The 24,255-nt window shown below is 36.5% G+C and overlaps 1 protein-coding gene across 1 annotated transcript in view; it reads left to right on the top strand.

The window, feature by feature from the left end:
- Positions 1–24,255, top strand: part of dlgap2b (discs, large homolog-associated protein 2b) — a 96,882-nt gene that overhangs the window by 1,091 nt on the left and 71,536 nt on the right. The gene's annotated exons all lie outside the window — the stretch shown is intronic.

The raw sequence follows: 24,255 nt of genomic DNA, 5'->3' as shown, positions 1-24,255 counted from the left end.
ACACTGCAGGGGCTGAGCATCTGACAGCCATCAGCACCTCTCACACACCCGCGTCTATGTGTGTGTGTGAGTGTGTTAGACTGTGTGTGCTAGTGTGAATGAGATTATGTGTTCAAGTGAGCAAGACTGTGTAAATATTGTCGCTCTACCTCTGTCACTGCGTAACTCGTACGAGAAGCATTATAGTGCGAAGACGTGTGATTTGCTAACCGATAGTGTTCAGAATCTCAAGCACGCGCTCAATCACGACTCCAGCCTGAAACACAATGTTCTCACCTGCATGTAATATTTGTGTATGATGCTGGCAAATGAAAAACTCAATGAACACGGTATACACACGACATACCCAGTGAAACTTTACAAACACTTAGACTGCCAATAACAAAAAATACCACATATTGCCATGTTTTTGGACATGTACCCTAGTAATGTCATGTTTTTTTTGCACATTTACTATATGATACCATGTTTTACCATATTACCATTTTGAACATGCGCCATTGTATTGCAATGTATTTTTATTCATTTTTTTTAAATATTGTAGTCAAGTTTTTTTGTTTTTTTTCATGACAATGCTGGGTTACTACTTAAAGAGATGTCATTCAAAACCTGTATATTTATTAAAGATATTTTGAAGAACAGTGGGGTCGAAACAACACTAAAACTTGTTGACTTTACTTTAATTGTACAGTATACGGACAAAAACAATGGGATGTAAGTGTATCATAGAAGAAATAAATAAATGAGAGAGAAGTGAATTGTGCTGCTCTCTCGCGAGAAGTGAATCAATCTGATGCTCTCCATGTCCCGTGTGATTGGCTGTTCGCTGCACGTGTCACACTTTCGGGTGTACACGCTTCAGAGTTAATCACAAACTCTGGATCAAACCCTGAGTTGACAGAGAATGTTTATTCCGAGCCTGTTGAATCTGATCTAAACCTGGTTGGATTGTTTTTGGTTTTGTCAACTCTAAACCTACTCTGAAACTTTGAAACCTACTCAGACTTTGTTTAACTAGCTTCATGCAACAGGCCTTAGGTCTAATTCACAGCTCTGATATTTTTATCCAAATCAGATTTGAGTCATGAGAGCTCTCCACAGAGCATGTGCGCAAACACACGTCAGCAAAAGCCACCGGTTAATCAGATGCTGTGTGAGTGCCAATTGAATTTGCTACTAACAATACCACAGAAAGACTCTTATCTTTATCATTTTAGTATTGACTTGGTATCAGAGTAACTTTTGACATCCCTGTTTTCCAGAAATGAGCACTTTTCCCAATGAGTGTGTAGCATGACAAAACATTTACATTTACAACCTACAGTGCATCACTGTTTTATTATCACATTATAATATATATATAAAGTTTACAGGCAGAAATGACCATTCTCACAAATGTAGCACTTGGAAGCCCAAATAATTGTACTAATTAGTTTGTCAGATGGTTTGCGTAAATAATACAGTTAAAAAAAAAATTCATTTAATGAGTCATTCATTGGATTAATTTGATTAATTTACATATTACTTATTCATATGATTTATATTTATTATTTTATATATATAACAAATTGGTACTTAAATTGCTTTCCTGTTTGAGCCTCTTGTTCATAATTCAAAATACTTAAATTTTTCTTAAATGTTATAGAAAAATATATATATATGTGTGTGTGTGTGTAAGTGCTGTCGAACTGATTAATGAATGAATTATTAATAAATTGATAAATTGCATCTAATATATATATATATATATATATATATATAGACATATATTATGTATATTTACAAATGTTTATGTTAGATGCAATTAATCAATTTATTAATAATTTATTAATTAAACAATTTGACAGCACTAATATATAAGACAGACATATATTATGTTTACAAACGTTTATGTTAGATGCAGTTAATACATTTATGAATAATTTATTAATTAAACAATTTGACAGCACTAATATATATATAATTTATATTTTTTTCAATTAATCAATAATTTTATAACATTTAAGAACAATTTAAGTATTTTGAATTATGAGCATGAATCTCAAACAGTAAAGCAATTTAAGTTGCTTTGGATAATAGTTAGTAGCCTATGTATGAATGTAAAAGTAATGAGTTGCCTGGGAAGCTACTTTTTACCAAGTTTTTTTTTTGTACAGGTAATACCATGGTATTCTTTGATATAGATTGGTGTACTTTGCAAATGCAATTGCATATGAATAAGGTAATCACAAAGTACATTAAATATTAAAAATATAATGATATAACATTGTGATTTCCTGACTGTACCATGGTATCTCCGCTGTTCTTTTTCACTGTACAAAAGGCTGCTTGTTTTTCCCTTCCTAGGAAACTTCATACGAGCATCTAAGTCATGTATGTGACACGGTTTTACCGGAGAACACCGGTCGTACATCAGTGCTAGTCAATCATATCACGGTTATTAGTATTCAGTGCACACAAGAGGGGGTTTCCTGGATGCTGTATACATTAGTGCTGTGGTGCAGTGCAGTGTTTCCCACCGTTTCAGCTGTTGGGTGTCAAGGCAGCGTTTGGCTTCGAGTTCTGCTCAGGATTCCAGATACACACACTCTGAACAGTGTGCTGATACTGTCTGTAACACAAACCGAGCATGATTTCATGCAATATTCCCTTGCAAAGTGATGCTTTCTCTGCTTTATTTCTGTCTCTGCTGTTCTCTCTCTGTATTTTGAATCTCTTTTCATTCTTCCTCTCTCTTTCTCATCATCCTCTGTCAGTCCACAGAAGAGAGTGGGACGGGCCGCTCTTCCGCTTGTTTCCATGGAGACCGTGTGTGCGAGGGTGCGCGTGTGCACGTATATGTGTGTGTGTGTGTGCGTGTGTGTTTGTGCGCATGTGTTTCCCTTTTCGTTCAGCACATTCCTCAGAATGGAGCTAGTGCTTTTTGGATTCGCAGTAGATCATGGATTCTCTGTGTGTGTGTAGTCACTTCAGCAGCCTGTTTGCTTTTTGATGGAATTGTGATTAACTGGCATTAATTAAGTCTATGCCCATGTGTGTTTGTTTGTGTGTGTGTGTGTGTGTGTGTGTGTGTGTGTGGGTGAGTGGGTGGGTGGGAGCTAACAGGAGTGGGTGGCGACCAGCTCCGCTCCACTCGAATCCTCTGTAATATTGTGAATCTCCACCATAATGAAGCAGATGATGTGGGCTGTTCTCTTCTCGCATTTATATTTAGATTTACAAAAGCCTGATGACACATCGGGCCATAGATCGTAACATCTGCCCTTACCCCAGCTCTTCTTAATGACTCAGCAGATAATTAGCAAGAAGGGTCAGTGTAGCTTCGACTGTGTCAGATCAAGCTGAAAAGAAACACAAAGATTCTTCAACCGCCAGCAGGCATTGAATACAAATCTCTTTGAAATACTTGATAAAATTCTGGAATACTTACTGAAATGCTAAATATCTTCACTGTCAGGCGGAAACCTTGTATCTCCGAGATATTCTGTCATTTTTATTTATTTCATAAATCCTTACTATTGGTCACCCCGTTATGTCTGTCTGTGGGTTTTGCAAATATTTAACCAATGAAAAGTGTTAAATAATGCTTGTGACTTAACCTCGTAACTCCACTGAATCCTCAAACTGTCAGTCAAAACTCATATCTCCACCCCGCCTCTATTGTGAATGAAGTGCCGCACAAAGTTCAGAGTGTCTCTGCTGGTTTGCAATGCAAGGGTAAATAAATAATTGGTTCTTTGAGTCAGTAGAGTGTCTTCTTTACTCAAGAAACACTATATGTGACCCGTGCTGGCAAAATGAGTCAGAATGAGCAAATTTTGCAAAATTAGTTCTTGTTATTTAAACATTCTCCATTAAAAGTCCTACAAAAAGTATGATTTGTTGGAAAAGGACAAAAAACGACGATAGCATCAGCAAAGTAAATTTTGAGAACAATCAAGATAAAGTTTTCTGAAGGTTCCAAAGCAAAATCACCTAGAAGCAACCATACCTTAAAATGACTATTTTGTAATGTTTTTGAAAGAATTCTCTGATACTTAGCCTGCATTTATTTGATACAAAACACACACACACACACACACACACACACACACACACACACACACACACACACACACACACACACACACACACACACACACACACACACACACACACACACACACACACACACACACACACACAAAAACACATTAATATTGTGAAATATTATTACAATTTAAAATAATGGTTTTCTATTTGAATATACTTTAAAATGTAATTTATTTATTTGATGGAAAGCTGTATTTTCATCAGCCATTACTCCAGTCTTCAGTCACATGATCATTTTTTTAAACCTGTGATACTTTAAAGGGATACTCCACTTTTTTACCGTTTAAACCGTGTACTAAGATCGACGGAAAATGAAAAGTTGCGATTTTCTAAGCCTATATGACTAGGAACTACTCTCATTCCGGCGTAATAATCAAGGAACTGTGCGGCTGTACCATGAGTGCAGCAGGCGTAATGATATGACGCAGCGCCTGAAAATAGGTCTAATAGGTTAGACAAACTTAGTCCCGGTCACGTTGGAAGAAGTTACCGAGCTGGGGACTATTTTCAGGCGCTGCGTCATATCACTACGCCTGCTGCACCCATGGTACAGCCGCACAGTTCCTTGATTATTACGCCGGAATGAGAGTAGTTCCTAGCCATATAGGCTTAGAAAATCGCAACTTTTCATTTTCCGTCGATCTTAGTACACGGTTTAACTACAGAAGAGTCAAGTTTTAAATAGGAAAAATATTGAAACTCTTTGGTCATTTTGAAAGAAATGCTACTGGACTCATCAGAATCAATGATCTGTGCTAAGCTATGCTAAAAGTGGTACCGTCAGACCCGGAGTTCGGCTGAATGGATTCTAAAACGGTAAAACTCAACTGTTTAACTCTGGGGGAGATGTAAAATGAGCTTATTTCCGAAAAAAGTGGAGTATCCCTTTAAGGATTCTTTGATGGATAAAAAGTAAAAAAAAGAACAGCAATTATTTAAAATAGAAATCTTTTGAAAACATTGAACACTACCGTTCAAAAGTTTGGGGTCAGTCATTTTTTTCCTTTCTTTTTTAAAAAGAACATTATAACTGAAGTAGTTGTATATAGTCATGATATCACAATACATGCGCGGAGTGTTTTGATTAATCACCGAAAGCATTATTGCGACAAGCTGGTATTGTGTACATCAGCATGGGTTTGAAAATCACATTTCATTGGTTCAGACTAATGCCATTGAGAATTCGTTATGAATATTCACAAAGTTGGAATGCTTTGCTTTTCAACGATACCAAACGTATGCTGAGGGTTTTATTATGGATTATTAAAACAAAGGAATAAGGATTTATGTACACCTCTCCAAAAATGTACAAACAAAGACAATTTTAGATGTTTAATTGCTACTTGGAGCAAGACGAGGGCTTAATGAACACATTTTTGTGAAAACCTCAACTTCGACCAAAATTGACATATTTCACTTGTTTTGCCTATAGCTCGTAATTGACACGTTTGCACTTGATTTTGGTCAAATGTTAATAATATAATGACAGAAGCAAGTGTCTGACCACATATAAAGCCACAATATCAACTTTGACGACACAATGTTCCAATCCTGATAGCGTTTTTGGAGATACAGGTTTCTGCTTGACAGCGACGATATACAAAATTAAAATATACAATGTACACAGTTTTTCAGATGAAAAACAAAGTCATCTCCTTGCAGTCACCTAAATAGGAATCCACACGGTCTGAAATCTGAAGAAGTAAACAATTTTTCCATGCAGAATTCATACCGGAACTTTGTTTCTTAGCTTTTAACAAGCGAATCTGCCACATTTACTAATATAGAGCTGCTTGGTTTAGAAGTTAACTCTGTGCTTCATACATTGCTACCATATTGACAATGGATAATATAAACTACTTTGGCAAAATTGTGTGTAATATATCTGGTTGTGCTTGTAAATGATATACAAAGTTCCAAAGCACAAAACCCTTGCCGAAGACAAGATAAATTATTCCGCAGAATTTCCAAGCTTCTCTTTTCCATACGATGACTATAAAGCAAGATTTTCAGTAAAAACTGAAGACTCAGTTGGCTTTAGAAGACTCAGAATGTAGTACAAAAGTTGGGTGGACTAGTTATACTTTATAATGATTTAATGGTGCTTTTTTCTCAATTAAGCCACTGTTCTGCGACCCTCGGGGGGTGGTTATAAATATTGAATATATAAAGTAATATACTTAAAAAAATACATTCAAGTGCGAACGGACCTTAAATTGGATGTTAATTGGAATTAAATGAAAATGTTTTATAGTTTACATTTATATTAAATGCAATTAGTTGAACTTAAGTGTGCTGTTTGACCTAGTTATGTAGGACTTAAAGGGGCTATATGTAGTTTTCAGCGGCCTCTAGCGGTGATGTTTCAGATTGCAACCAATACAAAGCGGAGGTTTCTCCAATGATTCAAAAGCCCTGCCGATGTTGATCCGTGTTTTCGTCCGAAGTAGATTTTTTATCATTATGTGGAGTTTGTGAGTAGACGAGGCGAGAGGCTCGGGAGCGCGCATGCAGGTCTCAGTCACGTCACTGGATTTCGTGGTAAATCCGACCCGGAGCCTTCACATAGAAATAGGAATACTTGCTTTCAGAGGTAATAGCAAAACCCGCCAAGTGGATCATTTTAATGTGAGATTACAACCCCTTCACACACAGGCAATAAAAAAAAAGGATTCATTTTATAGAAAAACTACATATAGCACCTTTAAGTACATTGTTATATGTAATTTCATAATTACTTCTATTTTCAAGCATTTATGGCAAATTAAAATGTATAATGTAATTTCTATTGAAATTGTATGCCTAGTTAAATAATGCATGTCATGAATTTAAATATCTTTGTTATTACACATTTGTAATGATGAAGTTGCATTTAAAATATATTCACTTTAATGTCAAATAGCACACTCCAGTTAAAATTGTATACTTTACATGTGCAAAAATAATGTATGTTAGTCAACACATCAAAATATGTGTACTTCTTAAAAGCACAACAAAAGGTTATCAAAACATAATGATTTAAAAAGTATTTTAAAATAAAACTTTTTATTTGTCATTATAACAAAGTGCACTTTTTAAAGTGTACTTCAGTTAAAGAAACAGTCATGAAAGTGGACTCTCTTTAAGTGGCCTTTTATTTCATTAATATTATATTATCTGCAAATACAGTATTTTTTAACATACTTTTACGATTTATCACTACAAGTACACATTCAATATAAGCACACTTCTTTTTCACAAGGGTTTTTTTTCTTCTTTTTTTTTTTTGGGGTGAAATGGTATTCATATGTGTTAGAACAGGCTTTTGCTTGTCTGTCCTTTGGCCACACACTTAAGCGTCCCTCCATTTCCTGCTCTATTGCCAAGTGCCCTGCCGGTGTTCAATAGGCTGCGTGTCACGTTCACACGGGAAGACAAGATTCCGCCTGGAAGCGGCCATACGAGAGAGGACTGTTAGCAGGACAGGACTGTGAGCAGTCAAATGTCAAGCAGGCAGCAGATGGTAGAGCTTGTTTACTCTTTCTTAAAACATTTACATCATTCTCTTAATTATTGATTTTATTGATTCATTGAGTCTTTAAACAGAAAAGCATACTGCGGAAAAGACGAGTCTAATGTTTTTTCTACAAAAATGTTCTCCCCAGTTTCCTCATCTCACAAAAAAGTTTATATATATATATTAAAAATTAAGCCCAATAATCTGGCACATTTGAACAGAGAAACGTTTAATGAATACAATTTATAAAACTACTGATTCAGACTTTTCAGTGCTACTTGATAGAGAACGTACTAAAAGAGTGTGTTTGTTTATTGCTTCCGTTTGCTGTGTGTGCAATACAATGTGACATTAAAAATAGCAATAGCTGTTTATCACACTTCACTGCTCGTTGTTGAAAAAATAGCCTTGTTACTGGAAAAGCCAACCCACAATTTAAAAAAAAAGAGTCTGTTACACTTGGAAAACATAGTTAACCCTAGAATTCACAAACCAAAAAACCTACACAAATGCATAAAGGGGGTCAAAATGACACACACTGGACTTTTCTTCATAAAATCAGTGTCCTGTTAATAAAATGATTAAAAGAACTGATGATACACAAATGTTTTTATACGTCAAACATGTTTGTTTACTTCTCTTGTCTATATGCAGATACAATTTTAAATGCAAAATTCATGGGAAATGAATAAGGGTCATTTTGACCACCTTTATGCTGTCAAATTTGGGTAAACAAGTGAAGAGGAGAGGGATTTTGTGCAGTACTAAACATAAAACAAGATAATCCACACAGGAGTTCTCTGGAGAACACGTAATAGAGGTACAGTGCAAGACAAAGAAAGAACTCAGGGATAATTAGGAGCTAAACAAGAGACAGGTGGGACTAAACAATAAACTCATTGGTAACCATAGAAACAAACAATCACTGGGAAAACAGGCAAACAGGAACAGAACAAAACCCAACTAATACACAAATGAACTAACAGAACTAAACATAACCCTTACATATGCATTCTTGGGGTAGTGATACACAAATGTAAATTTCTCCCATATGACCATAAAATATGAAAAATAATGGGGTCGGAAACAAGTTGTTTGAGGAATTCATGGATTATCAAATAAACAAGTTTGTGCCAGGATTTTGATTAAAACAAAGGATGTTGTTACTAGGATTTTTCTGCTTGATGATGCTGAAGGTATAGAATAATAAGATAAAATAATTTAAAATATACCTTTATGGTATACACTACCAGTCAAAAGTTTGGAATAAATTATATTCTTTAATGTTTTTAGCCTCTTATGCTCATCAAGGCTGCATTTATTTGAATTTTCAGCATCATTACTCCAGTCCTCAGAGTCACTTGATCCTTCAGAAATCTTTATAATATTCTGATCATCAAATAAATGCAGTCTTGATTAACATAAGAGTCTTCTTTTAAAAAAAACATTTAAAAAAATCTGAATTGTTCCAAACCTTTGAGTGGTAGTGAATGAAGAGTTGTTATCAGATGAGTGCAGCCATAAGGCTTGTACTGTATCAATGATCTCCAAAAGAGTAGTTAGAAATGTCCTCTGTGCCAGCCAGTTATTGGACTCCAGTTGCTTCTGCAAGGATATTTATCTGTGTTCCATCAGAGACAGTCCAGATACAGAGTCCTTCTGCCAACATTACTGACACTGCAACTGTTATTGCAACATTATTGGCTCTAGGGGTGAACAAACACAAAGATTTTTCCACATTTATACATTTATAACATAGCTAAAGCTATAATTCATGTAGCATTGGGCTTTGCTTCAGGGCTCGAGGTTTCGCTCAAATGTAAGCTGCAAAGTCTTTCGATCTTAATGTGACAACTTCATTACCTTGTTCGCATGGGTGGACTCCCAGGAGTGCTGGCGTAGGTTTTTTTTTTCTGGCTATTGAGACACTACAATTCATTACCTAGTATAAATACACTGGATCAGCTTTTGGGGAATATTGGCCATTTTAATTTAAATTCCAACTCATATTGGAAGAGAGCCTAACAAATTTCATAACTTTGTCCAAATCTGCATGTAGTACATATAGCCATTTGAAATGACACCTTCAATCGCTTACTACAAACAGATCCAATATTTATTATGAAATTGAGTCTTTCTTAGATCTTATAAGAAAATAATTTTAGAATTTAAAGTGGAGCCTTGAGCTGTGTGCTAGCAAAATACTGCAATAGTAAGATTTAATTTGCACTTCTGATATAATTTTGTTTGAGATTCCATTTAGTATTATTATCATCATTATTAAGACTTTTACTATAATAATTAGCACAATAACATAGTTTTCAACATTTACTTCGACCCATACGTAGGCTGATGCGCACTTTTATGTTTTTCCCTCATGTTTCGGGCCAAAGATCAGAACAGAAGCTGCAATCACAGAGGACGAGAGTGACTCAAATTATGGTAATTCATCGTAGTACTCTAGGGATGATGGAAACTTTTTTTTTTTTTTTTTTTTTTTGCAGTTTGGTCGCATAGCAGTCTATCATTTTTTAAAACTTGTGTTGGTTAAAAAAAAAAAAATCTATCATTGATGAAATGTTGACATCAAGAGTTTTTGCATTGAAAAATATGTGCATTGTTTTAGGTAACTGCTTAGCTACAAAAGCCAGAGATTGTGACCAGTGTTGAGGAAAGTTACTTTTAAAAGAAATGCATTACAATATTGCGTTAGTCCCTAAAAAGTAACTACTGTGTTACTTAGTTACTTTTGGAAAGTAATGCATTGTGTTACTTTTTATTAGCTGGGCTTGCTTGCTTGTTTTTAAAAACAAACAAACAAACAGATGTTGTATTTTTGACAAATATAAAGACCCTTTCAAACCAAAAGTGAAATGAATAAGTCTCAGGCTGACGTAAATGCAAATTCACACCTGTATAGTAGAGGGCACAGTTCAAACAAACCTTTCAGCTCTGCTGCTGTTCTGGATTGGTGAAGAACAGGATGCAGGAGAAGAAGGCTCAACACACTTCAGCAATAAAAGCAAAAAATTATTTATTTTAAAGCAGTTTATTTTAAGTAATTTTTACTTATTGGTATGGTTTAAAGGTACAATATGTAATTTTTTTGCTTTAAAAATAGCAAAAATCACTATATCTATGTTATATATGGTAACACTTTATTTTACAGTGTCCTTGTTACATATGTTACATGTACTTACCATAGTAATAACAGTAAATGATGCATAATTACATGCAACTAACCCTCAACCAAACCCTAATCCTACCCTAACCCTATAGTAAGTACATGTAGTTGCTTAATATCACTCAGTACTTAAATATATAATTATACTGTAACAAATGACACATTAAAATAAAGTGTAACCAGTTGGATACTTACATTATCCCGACTGTTTCCAACAACTTTCAAACCAGGAGAAATTTGTAATTTAATTCGAAGACAAGGACCGTTTCTTTATTTCCGTTTTGCCGCCGTCAATGGCGTCATATCCGCGTTGTCCCTGGTTTCCGCTCGTACTGCCATAGTAACCAGAGCCCTCTGATAGTAACCAAGGCGACAGACGTGGACAACTGTGTAGTTCGTAATGTCTATCTGCACGCTGTTGTTGTTTCGTTCAAACATTATGGACCATGGCAAGCAGACTTTGGATAAAAAAGGAGAACTAAAACGAGAATCAATATCAGCGCGGTGTTTTCGAGATGCCGAGAGCTCCACGTCCGAGACTTCGACCGCTCCTGCATGTACTTTATTAAACAGGTGAGCACATTTACATAAAACTAATCAATGTTATATAGTTCAACAATGATAAAATGTTAGAATATGATCTGTTAGTGCTGGGCGGTATGACCAAAAATCCACATCACAGTATTTTTCTAAATTACACCGGTTTCACGGTATATGACGGTATTTCTTTTTTTCCAAGCATGACTGGGTGTAAAACACATTTTTCACTGAGTGAGAGAGGAAATGCTGCAGTAGATTGACTTAGAATGCCCTATTTTACTGTCGTGAGTGAATATTGTAGAAAAAAAATCCACACTAGTATTATTACAGGTTTGCAAGGCTGTTTATAAAGAGGTGCCAGCAGGAGGCGCTTTAGGAGCGGCAGAAATAGCGGTTTCCCCGGTAACGGCTGTACACAAAGCAGCAATGCTCATAAACGCTGCTTTGTCAGGAAAGATTAAGAAAGATTCAATCTTAATAACAAAGAAACTTTTCTAAAGACCGTCAGTTCACTTCAGATACATTCATATAAAAACACCCAAGCCGCGCTTTGATTTTGAAACGTGCAGTGCTCATGTTTATTCAACGATGTCAATGCCAACCACAAATAGATTTTCCAAAAGGCTGTGTTGATATTGTGAACCAATGTATGGTAAACACTGTAATATAATTTGACAGCTATCAATTAGTTTAACCTATCCATCTTCAATGTCACACTTACACATGCATCACTACAGTGCAACAGAGAAAAAGGACCCTCTCAAACAGTGTCGTGCTGGGCCGTGTTCCGATCATTATTAAAGCGACATACATCGGTATTGCGGTATTTTAAAAATTCATATCATAACAAAAATAAACACCGGTATTCGGTATGAACCGGTATACCGCCCAGCACTATGATCTGTATGTTATTCTAATGTTGATTTTTCGAAACTTTTTTCGGAAATATGCTCATTTTACAACTCCCCCAGAGTTAAACAGATGAGTTTTACCGTTTTAGAATCCATTCAGCCGAACTCCGGGTCTGACGGTACCACTTTTAGCATAGCTTAGCATAGATCATTGATTCAGACGAGTCCAGTAGCATTTCTTTCAAAATGACCAAAGAGTTTAAATATTTTTCCTATTTAAAACTTGACTCTTCTGTAGTTAAACCGTGTACTAAGATCGACGGAAAATTAAAAGTTGCGATGATCTATGCTAAGCTATGCTAAAAGTGGTACCGTCAGACCTGGAGTTCGGCCGAATGGATTCTAAAACGGTAAAACTCAACTGTTTAACTCTGGGGGAGTTGTAAAATGAGCATATTTCCGAAAAAAGTGGAGTATCCCTTTAATTGAATAATCGAAGGTCAGCAGCAAAGACATTGGTTAACAAAATGAGATTAAATACATAAAGTGCTGTATATTTGTACTATTAAACATTTAATTATTGCAGGTTTGCGTAATGTCGTAAAGTTTTGCGTAATTGCGTAAAGTCATTTCTTGCTCTCGCTTCTTGCACACATATGAGCATCTTCCCTCCCGCTACTGAGCTAACAAGCTAATTAAATTGTTTTATTTAAAGGTAGGGTTAGACTGCGTAAACCCAGCCTGATCTGCCGGCGATTTGTTTTCGCCCTGCAGCTCAGGCTGGAAACCTGTACATTCTTATCCTGCTTCCGTTACAAATTTGCGGGGACCAATCACAAACAGGCTTATCCACCTGGCGCACTATTGGCGGGTTTAATCCAATCCAATTCCTTTTAACCTCTCGACGATGCTCAATGGCTTCTTTAGTTTAGCAAACAAATCGCTCGAGTAGGTGTAAATACCACTCACTTTCATGTTTTTTTTTTTTTTGCACAACCTGCAAAAATCGCTCGATCTTATGCTTTCAAAGCTAGCTTGCTATTGCTAGCCTCTCCGAAATTGCCTACCCTACCTTTAACTTTTGACTATTATCATTTGTCCTTGTGAATAGAAGTTTCATAACTCAGCACAATATCAGCAGCCAAAAACAGATCTTCTGTCCTGAAGCAATGCGTTTTACGATGGGCGAAATTGGCTTGAGTGTCTGAGCAGTGGTGCAGAAGTGAGTGCACTTGCTCTTGAGGAGAACTGGCCCACAGGGTATGGATTTGACTTTGGACTGGGTCATCATGTCCCGACCCCATTTCCCCTCTCTCGCCCACCCACCTCTATTGTCCTGTAAATAAAAATGGCCACCATAAACAGCCACTACAGAAACTATATATAAACTATAAAATTGTATAGTTTCTGTACAAAGTCTTTGAGAAATTGAGGACAATCTTAGAAATGTAGGTTACTCTGCAAAGTTTGTGCAAATCTCCTACAGTATGTCTCTTGATTTCATCAGACTATTCTTCAGCAAAGAAAAATGTACTTGTAAAAAGTATTTTTATACTTACACTATCACTCTCTTATGCTCAACAAGGTTGCATTTATTATTACAGTTAAAACAGTAATATTGTGAAATATTATTACAATTCCAAATAACTGTTTTGTATTTGAATATATTTCAAAATGTAATTTATTCCTGTGATGACAAAGCTGATTTTCAGCATCATTAATCCAGTCTTCAGTGTCACATGATCCTTCAGAAATCATTCTAATATGCTGATTTGAGACTCAATATATATTTTGTATTATTATTAATGTTAAACAGTTGAGCTCATATCTTTGTGATACAGTACAGTTAAAAGGTTTTTGGCAAGTAAGATTTAAAATATAAGTATATACTTACAATAATAATAACCGCCAAATCAGCATACTATAATGTTAATAAGGACCATGTCATCATGTTTCAAAAGCATTAAAACATCTTAATTATTTCAAACTTTTGACTGTAGGGTAAGTACAATTAATTTAAAACCTTTTTAACCTTCACTCAAGTATGCTTTTGGTTACATACTTTGTTTGATGTTTAAATTAATAACATTTAATGCAGTATCCATACCTTCACCTAAATGGAATTTCTCTATACTTTTTATACCCCAACTTCTTATCACATATTAATGAATATCTAGCAGGTTTTAAAACAATGACTTTTGTGTGAAATATCCAGTTAAACAACTGTGTATCTGATAAAGCACAGCACAGGTGTGACATAACCTGAAACTAAATGTGTTGGAGCCTGATTCCAAAGTGTGGGATCCTGGGATAGACCCAGCTGGTGTGTGCGTGTGTGTGTGTGTGTGGAGCAGAAAGGCATGATAAGGTCTTCAGTCCTCCCTATAGCAGCTGGCCTGAGAGAAAGCAGGAGGGCTGAGAGACACTGAGTGGACACTCATTCAGGAACAGGCTATATAAAGCAGTGGTGTGTTGGCACAGGTCTACAGTCCAGCGCTTCTGTTTGAGCGGGAGCTCTTCTTAGGCTAGGTTCAGACTAGCGTTCATTTTGTCAGCTGTTTTTTCTTTTAAATTTAGTTTAAAATGAGTCCTGTGTCAAATGTCCTTTTTTAGGTTAACCATACTTATTCAACCTATCCTGTTTAGTCTAGTTTTATTTGGGTTATTTAATTTTAGTGTATAGTTTGAGGGTACGTTTACACGACAACAAAATACTTAAAACGGAGACGTTTTTTTCCTTTGAGACGACACCACTGTCAAAATGATCCACATTCACATGGATCCGTGAAAAAGACAAAAAACGCTGTATTCTGCTGCCAGGCCATTAGATGGCGATGGAACACTATAGACTGAACACGTAATACGCATGTGCATGACGTCATCGTCTTCAGAGATTCACATTTTTGTTGTTTACACAGTGACTGTTTGCAAAAGCATGCACTTTGAAACCCGTTTTCAAAAGCTTGCATTTCAGCCACCCAAATGTCGTTCTCGTGTAAACAAATGGCCAAAACGGTGTCGTGTTTACGTACCTTGAGTCAATGAAAACTTAACATATTTTAGTCACACTGCATAATGGCTGAAAATCACAATTACTTTGCTCAAAATTGTAATCTTGATTACTGATCATGATTGTTGTCATTTAAAGGTACACAGTGTAACTTTTTTGTTCAAAATGAACATATGATAATCTTCCCAAAACGTGTTTTTGTCTTACCTTGATTCACTATGGTAAGCCTATAATAAGTGTTTATACGGGTGGGGTGAATTTTACTGGAAGTTGCGTAAATATGTCACTCGCCCGTGTGTGTCTCGTAAATATAAAAAAGTTGTTTCGGCTACTTTGATGCTTGTATAATGTGGGAGTGGCAGAGGTTAGTTGTCACAACGAGTGCGAAAGGTGGACATTTGAATAAAAACGCCATCTCTGTCGCTTTTACAACATTTCAAATCCCTCAGTTTTAGACGTTTCCATTACAGATTCGCGCAAAACTTTTGCGATGTTTTCGAAATGTCGATAAAAAACTATTCAAAATGACGGTGTTTCCATTAACCGATGTTATGCGACTAAAACATAATTTTTTCCTCTCGATAAGTCATTCCAAAAATCATGGCAACGGATTTTGGTAGGTTTACGTATATCCCAGTAACTAGCCATTATTTTTAATAGAAGGAGTCGTAGGCGTGTTATTCAAGCATTAATGGCAAGGAAAGCCCCTTATACTGGGAGCGGCTCATATGACGTGTTTCTGGGTGTTTCTCCCTCATTTGTGCTTCAAGGTCTTGATAAATTGTGGCATTTCTTTGTTGTTTAGAATCCAGTATTCCCGTAATATTTTTGTCTTTTATGAGTTTAATGAAGAACTCGGTCTCGTCTTCTGTCCAAACACACCGCATCATCTACGGCAGGTGCCCTGTAAATACACAAAAACTGTATTCATTTTTCAAATTGCCTGAAAAACCACCTCATGCGAGCGTAAAATCTTTTTTTGCGATATATGGGAATTTTTGCGAAAATTATTTCAATTTGCGCAATTTGAAGGGTAATGGAAACGCGCCTACTGTTGTGAAACGTGCAAGAAGCATCATAAAATCACCACAGGGTCAATGACCTGAACTAGTATGGGGTTGTTGTGAGCATGAAACCCGTTGGAGCACATGCTTTTCAAGGTCACATCTTACAGGGTTTTTTAATTTATTTTTTACATTCAGTGTAAATAAAAAAAGTATGTTTGCATTGCTCCTTCTTTGTCCATGATACCCGTGATACTAGCTCTTTTCAACATCTCTCTGTTCGGCAATAAGATATGCTCTGGTATAATTGTTGGAGACCTACTGTAAATCAATGCTACAATGCCACTGACATACAGTAGCAGATCCTGTGTGTTGCTTAGCAACCAGTTACAGCTCTTAGAGGAAGGATCCCCATATCCCCAAAAAAAGACAGTGAGAGCGGTTCCTTGATCTCACTCTGTGGGTGTTTACATGCAGTATGTATTATACATGCTGATCAAGGCTTCTCTCTCCATCCTCTTACACTGAACGGTTTGGCTCCATTGTGGCCCTTGTGTGGGAGGGGCTGATTCAAGGCCCCTGGTGGGACTGATGTTATATCACTGAAACGGCTATTAGTAAAGATGCCCGACCCACATCTGAGGTATGCTGTTCATATTTTGAAGATAATTTTTGTCGAAGACACAGGGAGTTGAGAATTATTTTACTCAAAGAAAAAGTATACAGATTTAGCTTTTTAATATATTCAATATCATATATTACATATATGTTATTAGAGACTTAAATGAGGTTTTATGCATTTTAATGCACTTCTTAATTAATAGAGTTACCTTGATAAGAGTTGATAATACATGTTATAATAATTGGTTATTTGTGTGGATTTCTTTACCCTTCCATATTTTGGACAGAAGCATGTATTGCTAAGCTTTATGCTGTCATTCTTCTGTGGAATTCATGCAGGGATTAAAACTTATATAAAATGCATCTTTATACATGAAATGCATCATGTATGAGTTATAAACATTAGTAAGTAAACTGATGTAAACGGGTTCATTTTATCTTTTTAACTTTCAAGATTATGTTGCGTGCCAAATTAAAAATTGCTAAATTGAATTTGAAGTACCCCTCAGTTAACATGATTCAATGTAAATTGAATGTTGAGACTTCAAAATAACTAGTACTTAGAGAGAGTTAGTGTTAGATATGATGATTTGACCAAATAATTAAAATACTTCTTATAGACCTTATGTAGCTCCGCCCCTTTTCAGCGCGGTGCTCGTTGTGTTCTGTCTTCGATTTGTATTTCCACAGCATGAAGTTAAGATATTGCGGATTTATGAATGAACCGCTCATTTTAAAATCTCCCTATGACATTCGCTTCAAACTAGAGATGTATCGGCCGATAAAAGCAATTATTTTCACTACAGTATCTGCTGATTGTTTAAAAACAGCCAATGATCAGTGTCAATTTTATCCTGCCAATCAAAGGGGGGCTCTATTTGACCCTATGAATCACCCTTAGGTTAAGCCAGGGTTGCCAGGTCTGCGGTTTTCCCTGTAAAAATGTATTGTTGCGCGATTCCCATCCAATAATCGCAAAGAGCTTTGCGCTTTATTACTTAAGTCTTAAGTCTTCTTCCCATTTTATCATGAAATTCAAACAATAAATGGCTTTTTGCCACTCTTAAATGTGGTGTGACAGATCGCTGTAGCTCCTCAGTTCAAGCAGCAGTACTTCCACTTTAACACAAGTTATAGCTCAATAAAAACATGCATGAACATCAGAAGGTTGAATGTTGAAAAATACAATACAACTCACCGAAATGAATCACGTCTCTTGCAATTGTTTAATCAGTGTTTCAATCGCAGGAAGGCGTCAATAAAACAGCTTGTGATCAATATGTCATGTAACATTGTTTATTAGTTATTAACATTGTTTACAAGTTATCCAAGGTTCATAATTCAATAGTTAGCTATAAATAAACAGTAGAGAGGAGCTTATTTACTGTCAATGATATGTAGGTTTGAATAAATTTGCCATGAAGATAAGTGTTTATGAAAACTTCCTTATGTCCAACTGAGTTGCATACAAACATTTCAGTTTTTATTTGAGTGTAATAATTATATCTGAAAATAAATAGCAGTTGAATATAATAGCTCTGTTTTTTAATTCTAACGTCTAATGTTATAGTAATGCACCAAATGAGAGGGTTCCCTGTATAGTTTGCAGCATTATTTGGAAGAGATTTTTTTCCTTAAGAAAGTTAAAATATCGGCATCGGTGCATCTCTACATAAAACAAAAATATTTGGTGTAGGAACAATTTTCACCTATAAATTGCTAGTAAATTTCACAATTAATTACAAAGAAATGGCAAGTAACATTGAATAAAATGTTGCATTTTGAAGTAGAAAGACTGACATAGTATATCCGTGTACTTCAACAGGCTTATCTTTGTTTTATTTTACAACTTTTTTTTTTTACAGTGTACAACTATTACTTATTCTGTGGTTATTGATGGCAACAGAATGCTTCTCTGAAGCTCTTTAAGCTTGCTGAATGGTACCTCAGCAAACATTGAGCTCCTGTGGCTCTATGATTAAAAGCTTCTCTAATTAGATCAAACTGATAGCACCCTGGCGTCGTTCCAGAGCACAGCCCCTTGAGAAATCCATTGTACAGTCGTACACAAGCCAAGTGTTGGTGGTAATGATTGAATGTGAGCACATGCTGCGATTCAGCTTGGCTCAATCCTGTTAGACTGTTATATTCAACCCGAGTATGATGAGCCTGATCAATTAAAAATGGGTCGTGTCTCATTGTTGATGCTTGATGCTGTGCTGCTCCTGGGGCGTCTCACTAATCGAGATAAATCGCTATGCGAGTCGCCGCGATCAATATGTGCTTCACAACACACCCATTGACTGTCCACAGTCACGGCCGACTCCATGCTGTGGATGTCTATGCCTCTCCGGATTTCACATTTGCTGAGTTTGTTGTGTTCTTTGACCCTTGATGGGGAACATTCGGCAAGTAAACAGAATTTGATTTGATCTGTAAGAGGATGAAAGGAAATTAACAGTGAATTAGGTGTGTGATGTTTTGTCGACTATTCGCATCCATGCACACGTCCTTGCAAAGGTGTCAGGCCCTTGACAAATTAATTGTATTGCTCTACAAGCACTTTAATGTAAGTCCTTAGAAATGTACTCTTTGTATTCATGTTGTTTTGGTATGGTTTAAGAATTTAATGTCTCAAAAAATGTCATGTGAAAACCATCAAGTGAAAAGTATAACATAGTTTCCTACACATGATTTAAATAAATAAATAAATAAATAAATATTACATGGTAAAAGTATTTTATTTTACAAATATCATGAATTATTAATTTATAATGTTCATATATATTTTCCCACAATATGACATTTTACAACTTGAACTATTGTTGTCTTAGATTTTTTTTTCACTATGATTGTTTATCAAGACTCTCAGTTCTCACGTTGACATTTTTACTTAAAGGTGCAGTAAGCGATTTCTGAGAAACGCTGTTGAAAGTGGATCGGACCGAGCAGCAAAAGACACTTGTAGCAAATCAGCAGTAGGGGGCGTGTCCACTTATGATGGGGGAGGAGAGAGTGAGCCAATCAGCAGTAGGGGGCATGTCCACTCATGATGGATGATGGAAAGTGAGCCAATCAGCAGTATGAGGCGTATCCACTCATGATGGGGGAGGAAAGAGTGAGCCAATCAGCAGTAGGGGGCGTGTCCACTCATGATGTGGGAGGAGTGGGCCAATCAGCAGTAGGGGGTGTGTCCGCCCATGATGGGGGAGGAGAGAGTGAGCCAATCAGCAGTAGGGGGCGTGTCCACTCATGATGGGGGAGGATAGATTGAGCCAATCAGCAGTATGGGTCGTGTCCACTCATGATGGAGGAGGAGAGAGTGAGCCAATCAGCAGTATGGGTCATGTCCACTCATGACGGAGGAGGAGAGAGTGAGCCAATCAGCAGTAGGGGGCGTATCCACTCATGATGGGGGAGGAGAGAGTGAGCCAATCAGCAGTAGGGAGCGTGTCTGCTCATGATAGGGGATGAGTGAGCCAATCAGCAGTAAGGGGCATGTCCGCCCATGATGGGGGAGGAGAGAGTGAGCCAATCAGCAGTGGGGGGCGTGTCCACTCATAACTGGGTAGGAGAGACAGTAAGCAAGAGGGAGATTTAAAGAAACCTGTAGAATGAGAGATGGCTGAGAGACATTACAAAAGAGAAAGGATCAAAGGAACATCACTGGAAAAAGAATGGTTATGATCAGGCAAGAGCTTTAGGACTCGCGTTAATATTAGAAAAGCTTTCCAGCGCCGAAGCGGGAAGGCCTAAAAACAGATGCAGGGTTGTGTTGTTTCTGCTCCATATGTGAGTAATGTTTCAAAGGACCAAGATATGCTGTTGTTGTAACGTTAGCTCTAGTAACATGACAGTTTTGAGTGTTGTTGTTCATCTGGAGCTGCTGTGCTGCTGGAGACTAACAACCAACTCTTGCTTGTAACCTCAGTGTACTCTATATCATTTTTTTTTGTTCTTTCTTGTTGTTCGATCGTCATCTTCGCTTAATGTGAATCATTAATTTGCTTTGTTTCAGCTATTATAAAGAGACATCCACTATAACATTGCATTTTGGGAGTGGAGCAATGAAGGGAGGGCTGTGTATTATTGGGTTGAATTCAAATATCAAGTGTTTCTCAGAAATTGCTTACTGCACCTTTAACCAAATTAATTTAAATTCAGAAAATAACTACATGAACATCATAGTTGAGGTACATTCAGTTAATTTACATATATTAATTGTAGTTCAAACAAACAAACAAATAAATAAATGTTTTTGTATTCAATCCTCATTTTGATAAATGCGGAAGCTTTCTATTTCAGTAAAGCCAGCTTTAGGTCTTTTGGGATGCTATGTCCCAGCTTTGCATGTTATTCAGATGCAATATGTTTGTAGTGGTGTGTCTTTTATCCATTCTCAAAAACACCTCTCTGTAACTCCTTCAAAGTGATCACTGGCTTCTCTTTTATGTTCCCACTGAGAGTTTTGAGTGAAAGCCTTTCCTAGGCACTATATCTGTGTACCTTGATGTAACTCCACTTCCTGATAATTGAACAAACAGCGCCCAATGGGACATCTCAGCACTCGGATGCTGTTTTGTACTCTTTCCTTAATTTATGCATTTGTAGTTAATCTACAATTACTTTATGCCTCATTTTCACAGGTGTCCTTCAGATCCACAGCCCGAATAATGATCCCTCAGCTCTGGGGTTTTTAAACTGAAAATGTGGTAGTTATTTTTAATGACTAGTCACAGGTAGAGGTCATTTGCAACATAATTGTGTTCACATTACTTAGAGCTCTTGCAAAACAGCATGGGATATCTAAACAAATATTTTGGTTTTATAAAAGTTTTTGTGATGACTATCTACCGTTTAAAACTCGGTCCTGCAGAGTTTAGCTCCACCTTGCCTCAACATACCTGCCTGGAAGTTTCTAGTATGCCTAGTAAGAGCTGGTTCACGTGTGTTTAATTGGGGTCGGAGCTAAACTTTGCAGGACAGTGACCCTCCAGGACAAGGAATGGACACTCCTTGTGTAGAGCAAAACTATCATGGTCGAGATCAGGAATAACCAGTCATAGTACATGACTTCAATCTTGAAAAACCTAATTACCTAAAGACCCCATGAAATAGTTTTCCTCTGCATATTTTCTATTGAAACAGGAAGTCAGTGCATCACATTTCAGATAACTTTTCCTTATTTTAATTATCTGAGAGACTTTAGTAGTTACATCCATGGACCATGAATTTCAGATTGAAAGTTTTAGTCAGAAGCCGGTGATACATTCTAGAATACGTTTTATCGGCAGCGTCAATATTCCTGTGAGTGAAATTTGTCTGGTCCATTTCATGACAAAGATTGTAGAGTGATTATGTGCTAAAGCATAATTGGGAACTCTTTATAATACGAGTGACTAAAATAGACTTCAATGCCATATAGTCAAGGAGATCATATGCATTAATCTTGGCTTATATAGACACTTTGCTGATGTGCAGTAATTGCTAATAGCTGAGGCTGAATTCTTAGACAGTTTATATACTAGAATCATCTTGTCCATTTAGATTCAAGCAAGAGGCTTTGATTGATTTGGTTCCTCAACATACAACAACAATAGCATGTTTGATATTAGTACATCAGATGGTGTGTGGTTCAGTTATACCCTGCGTTATATATGGACAAAATGTCCTTACATAGATGGCAATATCCAAAATCTTTGTCCTTGTGGGGAAATTTTTTGGTCCCCATGAGGAAAACAGCTTAGAAATCATACGAAATGTGTTTTTTCTTTTTTGAAAATGCAGAAAGGTTTGTGTTATGGGTAGGTTTAGGGGAAGGGTTAGTGTAAGGGGATAGAATATACAGTTTGTACAGTATAACAACCATTATGTCTATGGAAAGTCCCCATAAAACATGAATACACAACGTGTGTGTGTGTGTGCGTGTGTGTGTGTGTGTGTGTGTGTGTGTGTGATTGATGCATGGCGAGTTTCTCAAGGTCAGTCAATAAGCTTTGAAATGACTCACAGATGTTGTAGCTGTGTCCACTCTATAGAGTATATAGTGATGTGGATTGTCTTACCATTCAGTGGTATTGGTAACATAAACCATCATTTGCTATCGCTTACCCGTGCCAGTTGCCTATTGTGTTCACGAATATCAGTCCCATGAAATTTGAGAATGTTTGTTAAAAAAAAGCTGCCCCTCCTCATTGCATAGTTTGAATTTACTATTTATCAGTGTGAATGGTCTTAAAATTATTCATCGTCAGTGTTTCTGTGCTTAAAACATCCAGTAGTGTCATTTGAACTCAAGCCTGTTTGTTGCTCTTGTTGGAATGACAGTCTCTGGAAACCATTCAACTGTTTCAGGCTGTCTTGGTCTCACAGGTGGAGCTGAACATGACGGGACATTCTAATGAACTGCACGAAGCGCCTTTCATATCTCAGGGGTGGAGTCTCATTTCCCACCAACTCCATGTGTTGCTTGATAAGAAATGTCAGTTTCAAACTGTCAGACAATAATTCCACTGCGGGAGACCTAAGTGAGAAGAGAGAAACACTTTGGGCCATTAGAGTGAAAGTGTCTCTTTGCAATGCTGCTGCCACAAAATCATATCTGTTTCTCAGCACTCAAATGAACTCCGGGGAAATAAGGCACACATCTGTTTAAATGGGTAAATAGCTGAGTGCATGTCGTAGTCTAAACCACCACACATAAAAAACCGTCAGCCCCAACACTAATTGGTAAATTATCTGTTTGTTATTACAATGGGTTCATGTTAAAACAGCTCTTAGTCTCTCAAAGGACAATTAATCTGGAGCTCCTCGCATGTCGGTCAAAAATGACAGATTTCTTTATTTTTTTGTCAATGAAATGAATGTAGCCTACTATATTTTTATAGTTTGATAGTGTTTTTTATTTAACATTTTGTATTTTTAGGGGATTTTTTTTATACTAAATTATATTTACGCTGTATTTAATGCATTTATTTACTTTTTGAGACCTGAAAATTAAATTTCCAACTTAAACTTGTAAATCTTGAATGCTTTAAAGCAAAGACTTTAAATTTGTTTGATCTCTTTTTAAAGTCAACGCGTGGAAAATTATTGCTGAAGTGAAAAAAGTGAACTTAAAAAAGTAACAGAATTTTAAGTTTATTGTTATGAAAAATGCACAAAAATACAATTTTAAATTTTCATATGAAATTATTTTTCAAAGTCACGTTTTACTCTAAAACTGCCATAGCCATAATACAATTTGTGTTCCAGATTTGAGCATGATATCTAAAAAAATTAGCTTTCAGTAAGATTTTGTTTGGCTGCTTTTGCTTTCACTATATGAAATTCATCTCCCATTTATTTCCAATGTGGTCATTTTTGACCGCGAGGAGCACAAGTGTGACTATTTTTTACAGGACCATTTAACTTCAGACAAGGTTTTTTTTTGTGTGTTTTTTACATAGAAAGTGGCA

The sequence above is a fragment of the Rutilus rutilus genome (assembly GCF_951802725.1).
Source record: "Rutilus rutilus genome assembly, chromosome: 15".
Taxonomy (NCBI): Eukaryota; Metazoa; Chordata; class Actinopteri; order Cypriniformes; family Leuciscidae; genus Rutilus; species Rutilus rutilus.
The sequence above is the reverse complement of the archived record's forward strand: the minus strand, read 5'-3'. Positions and strand labels throughout refer to the sequence as shown.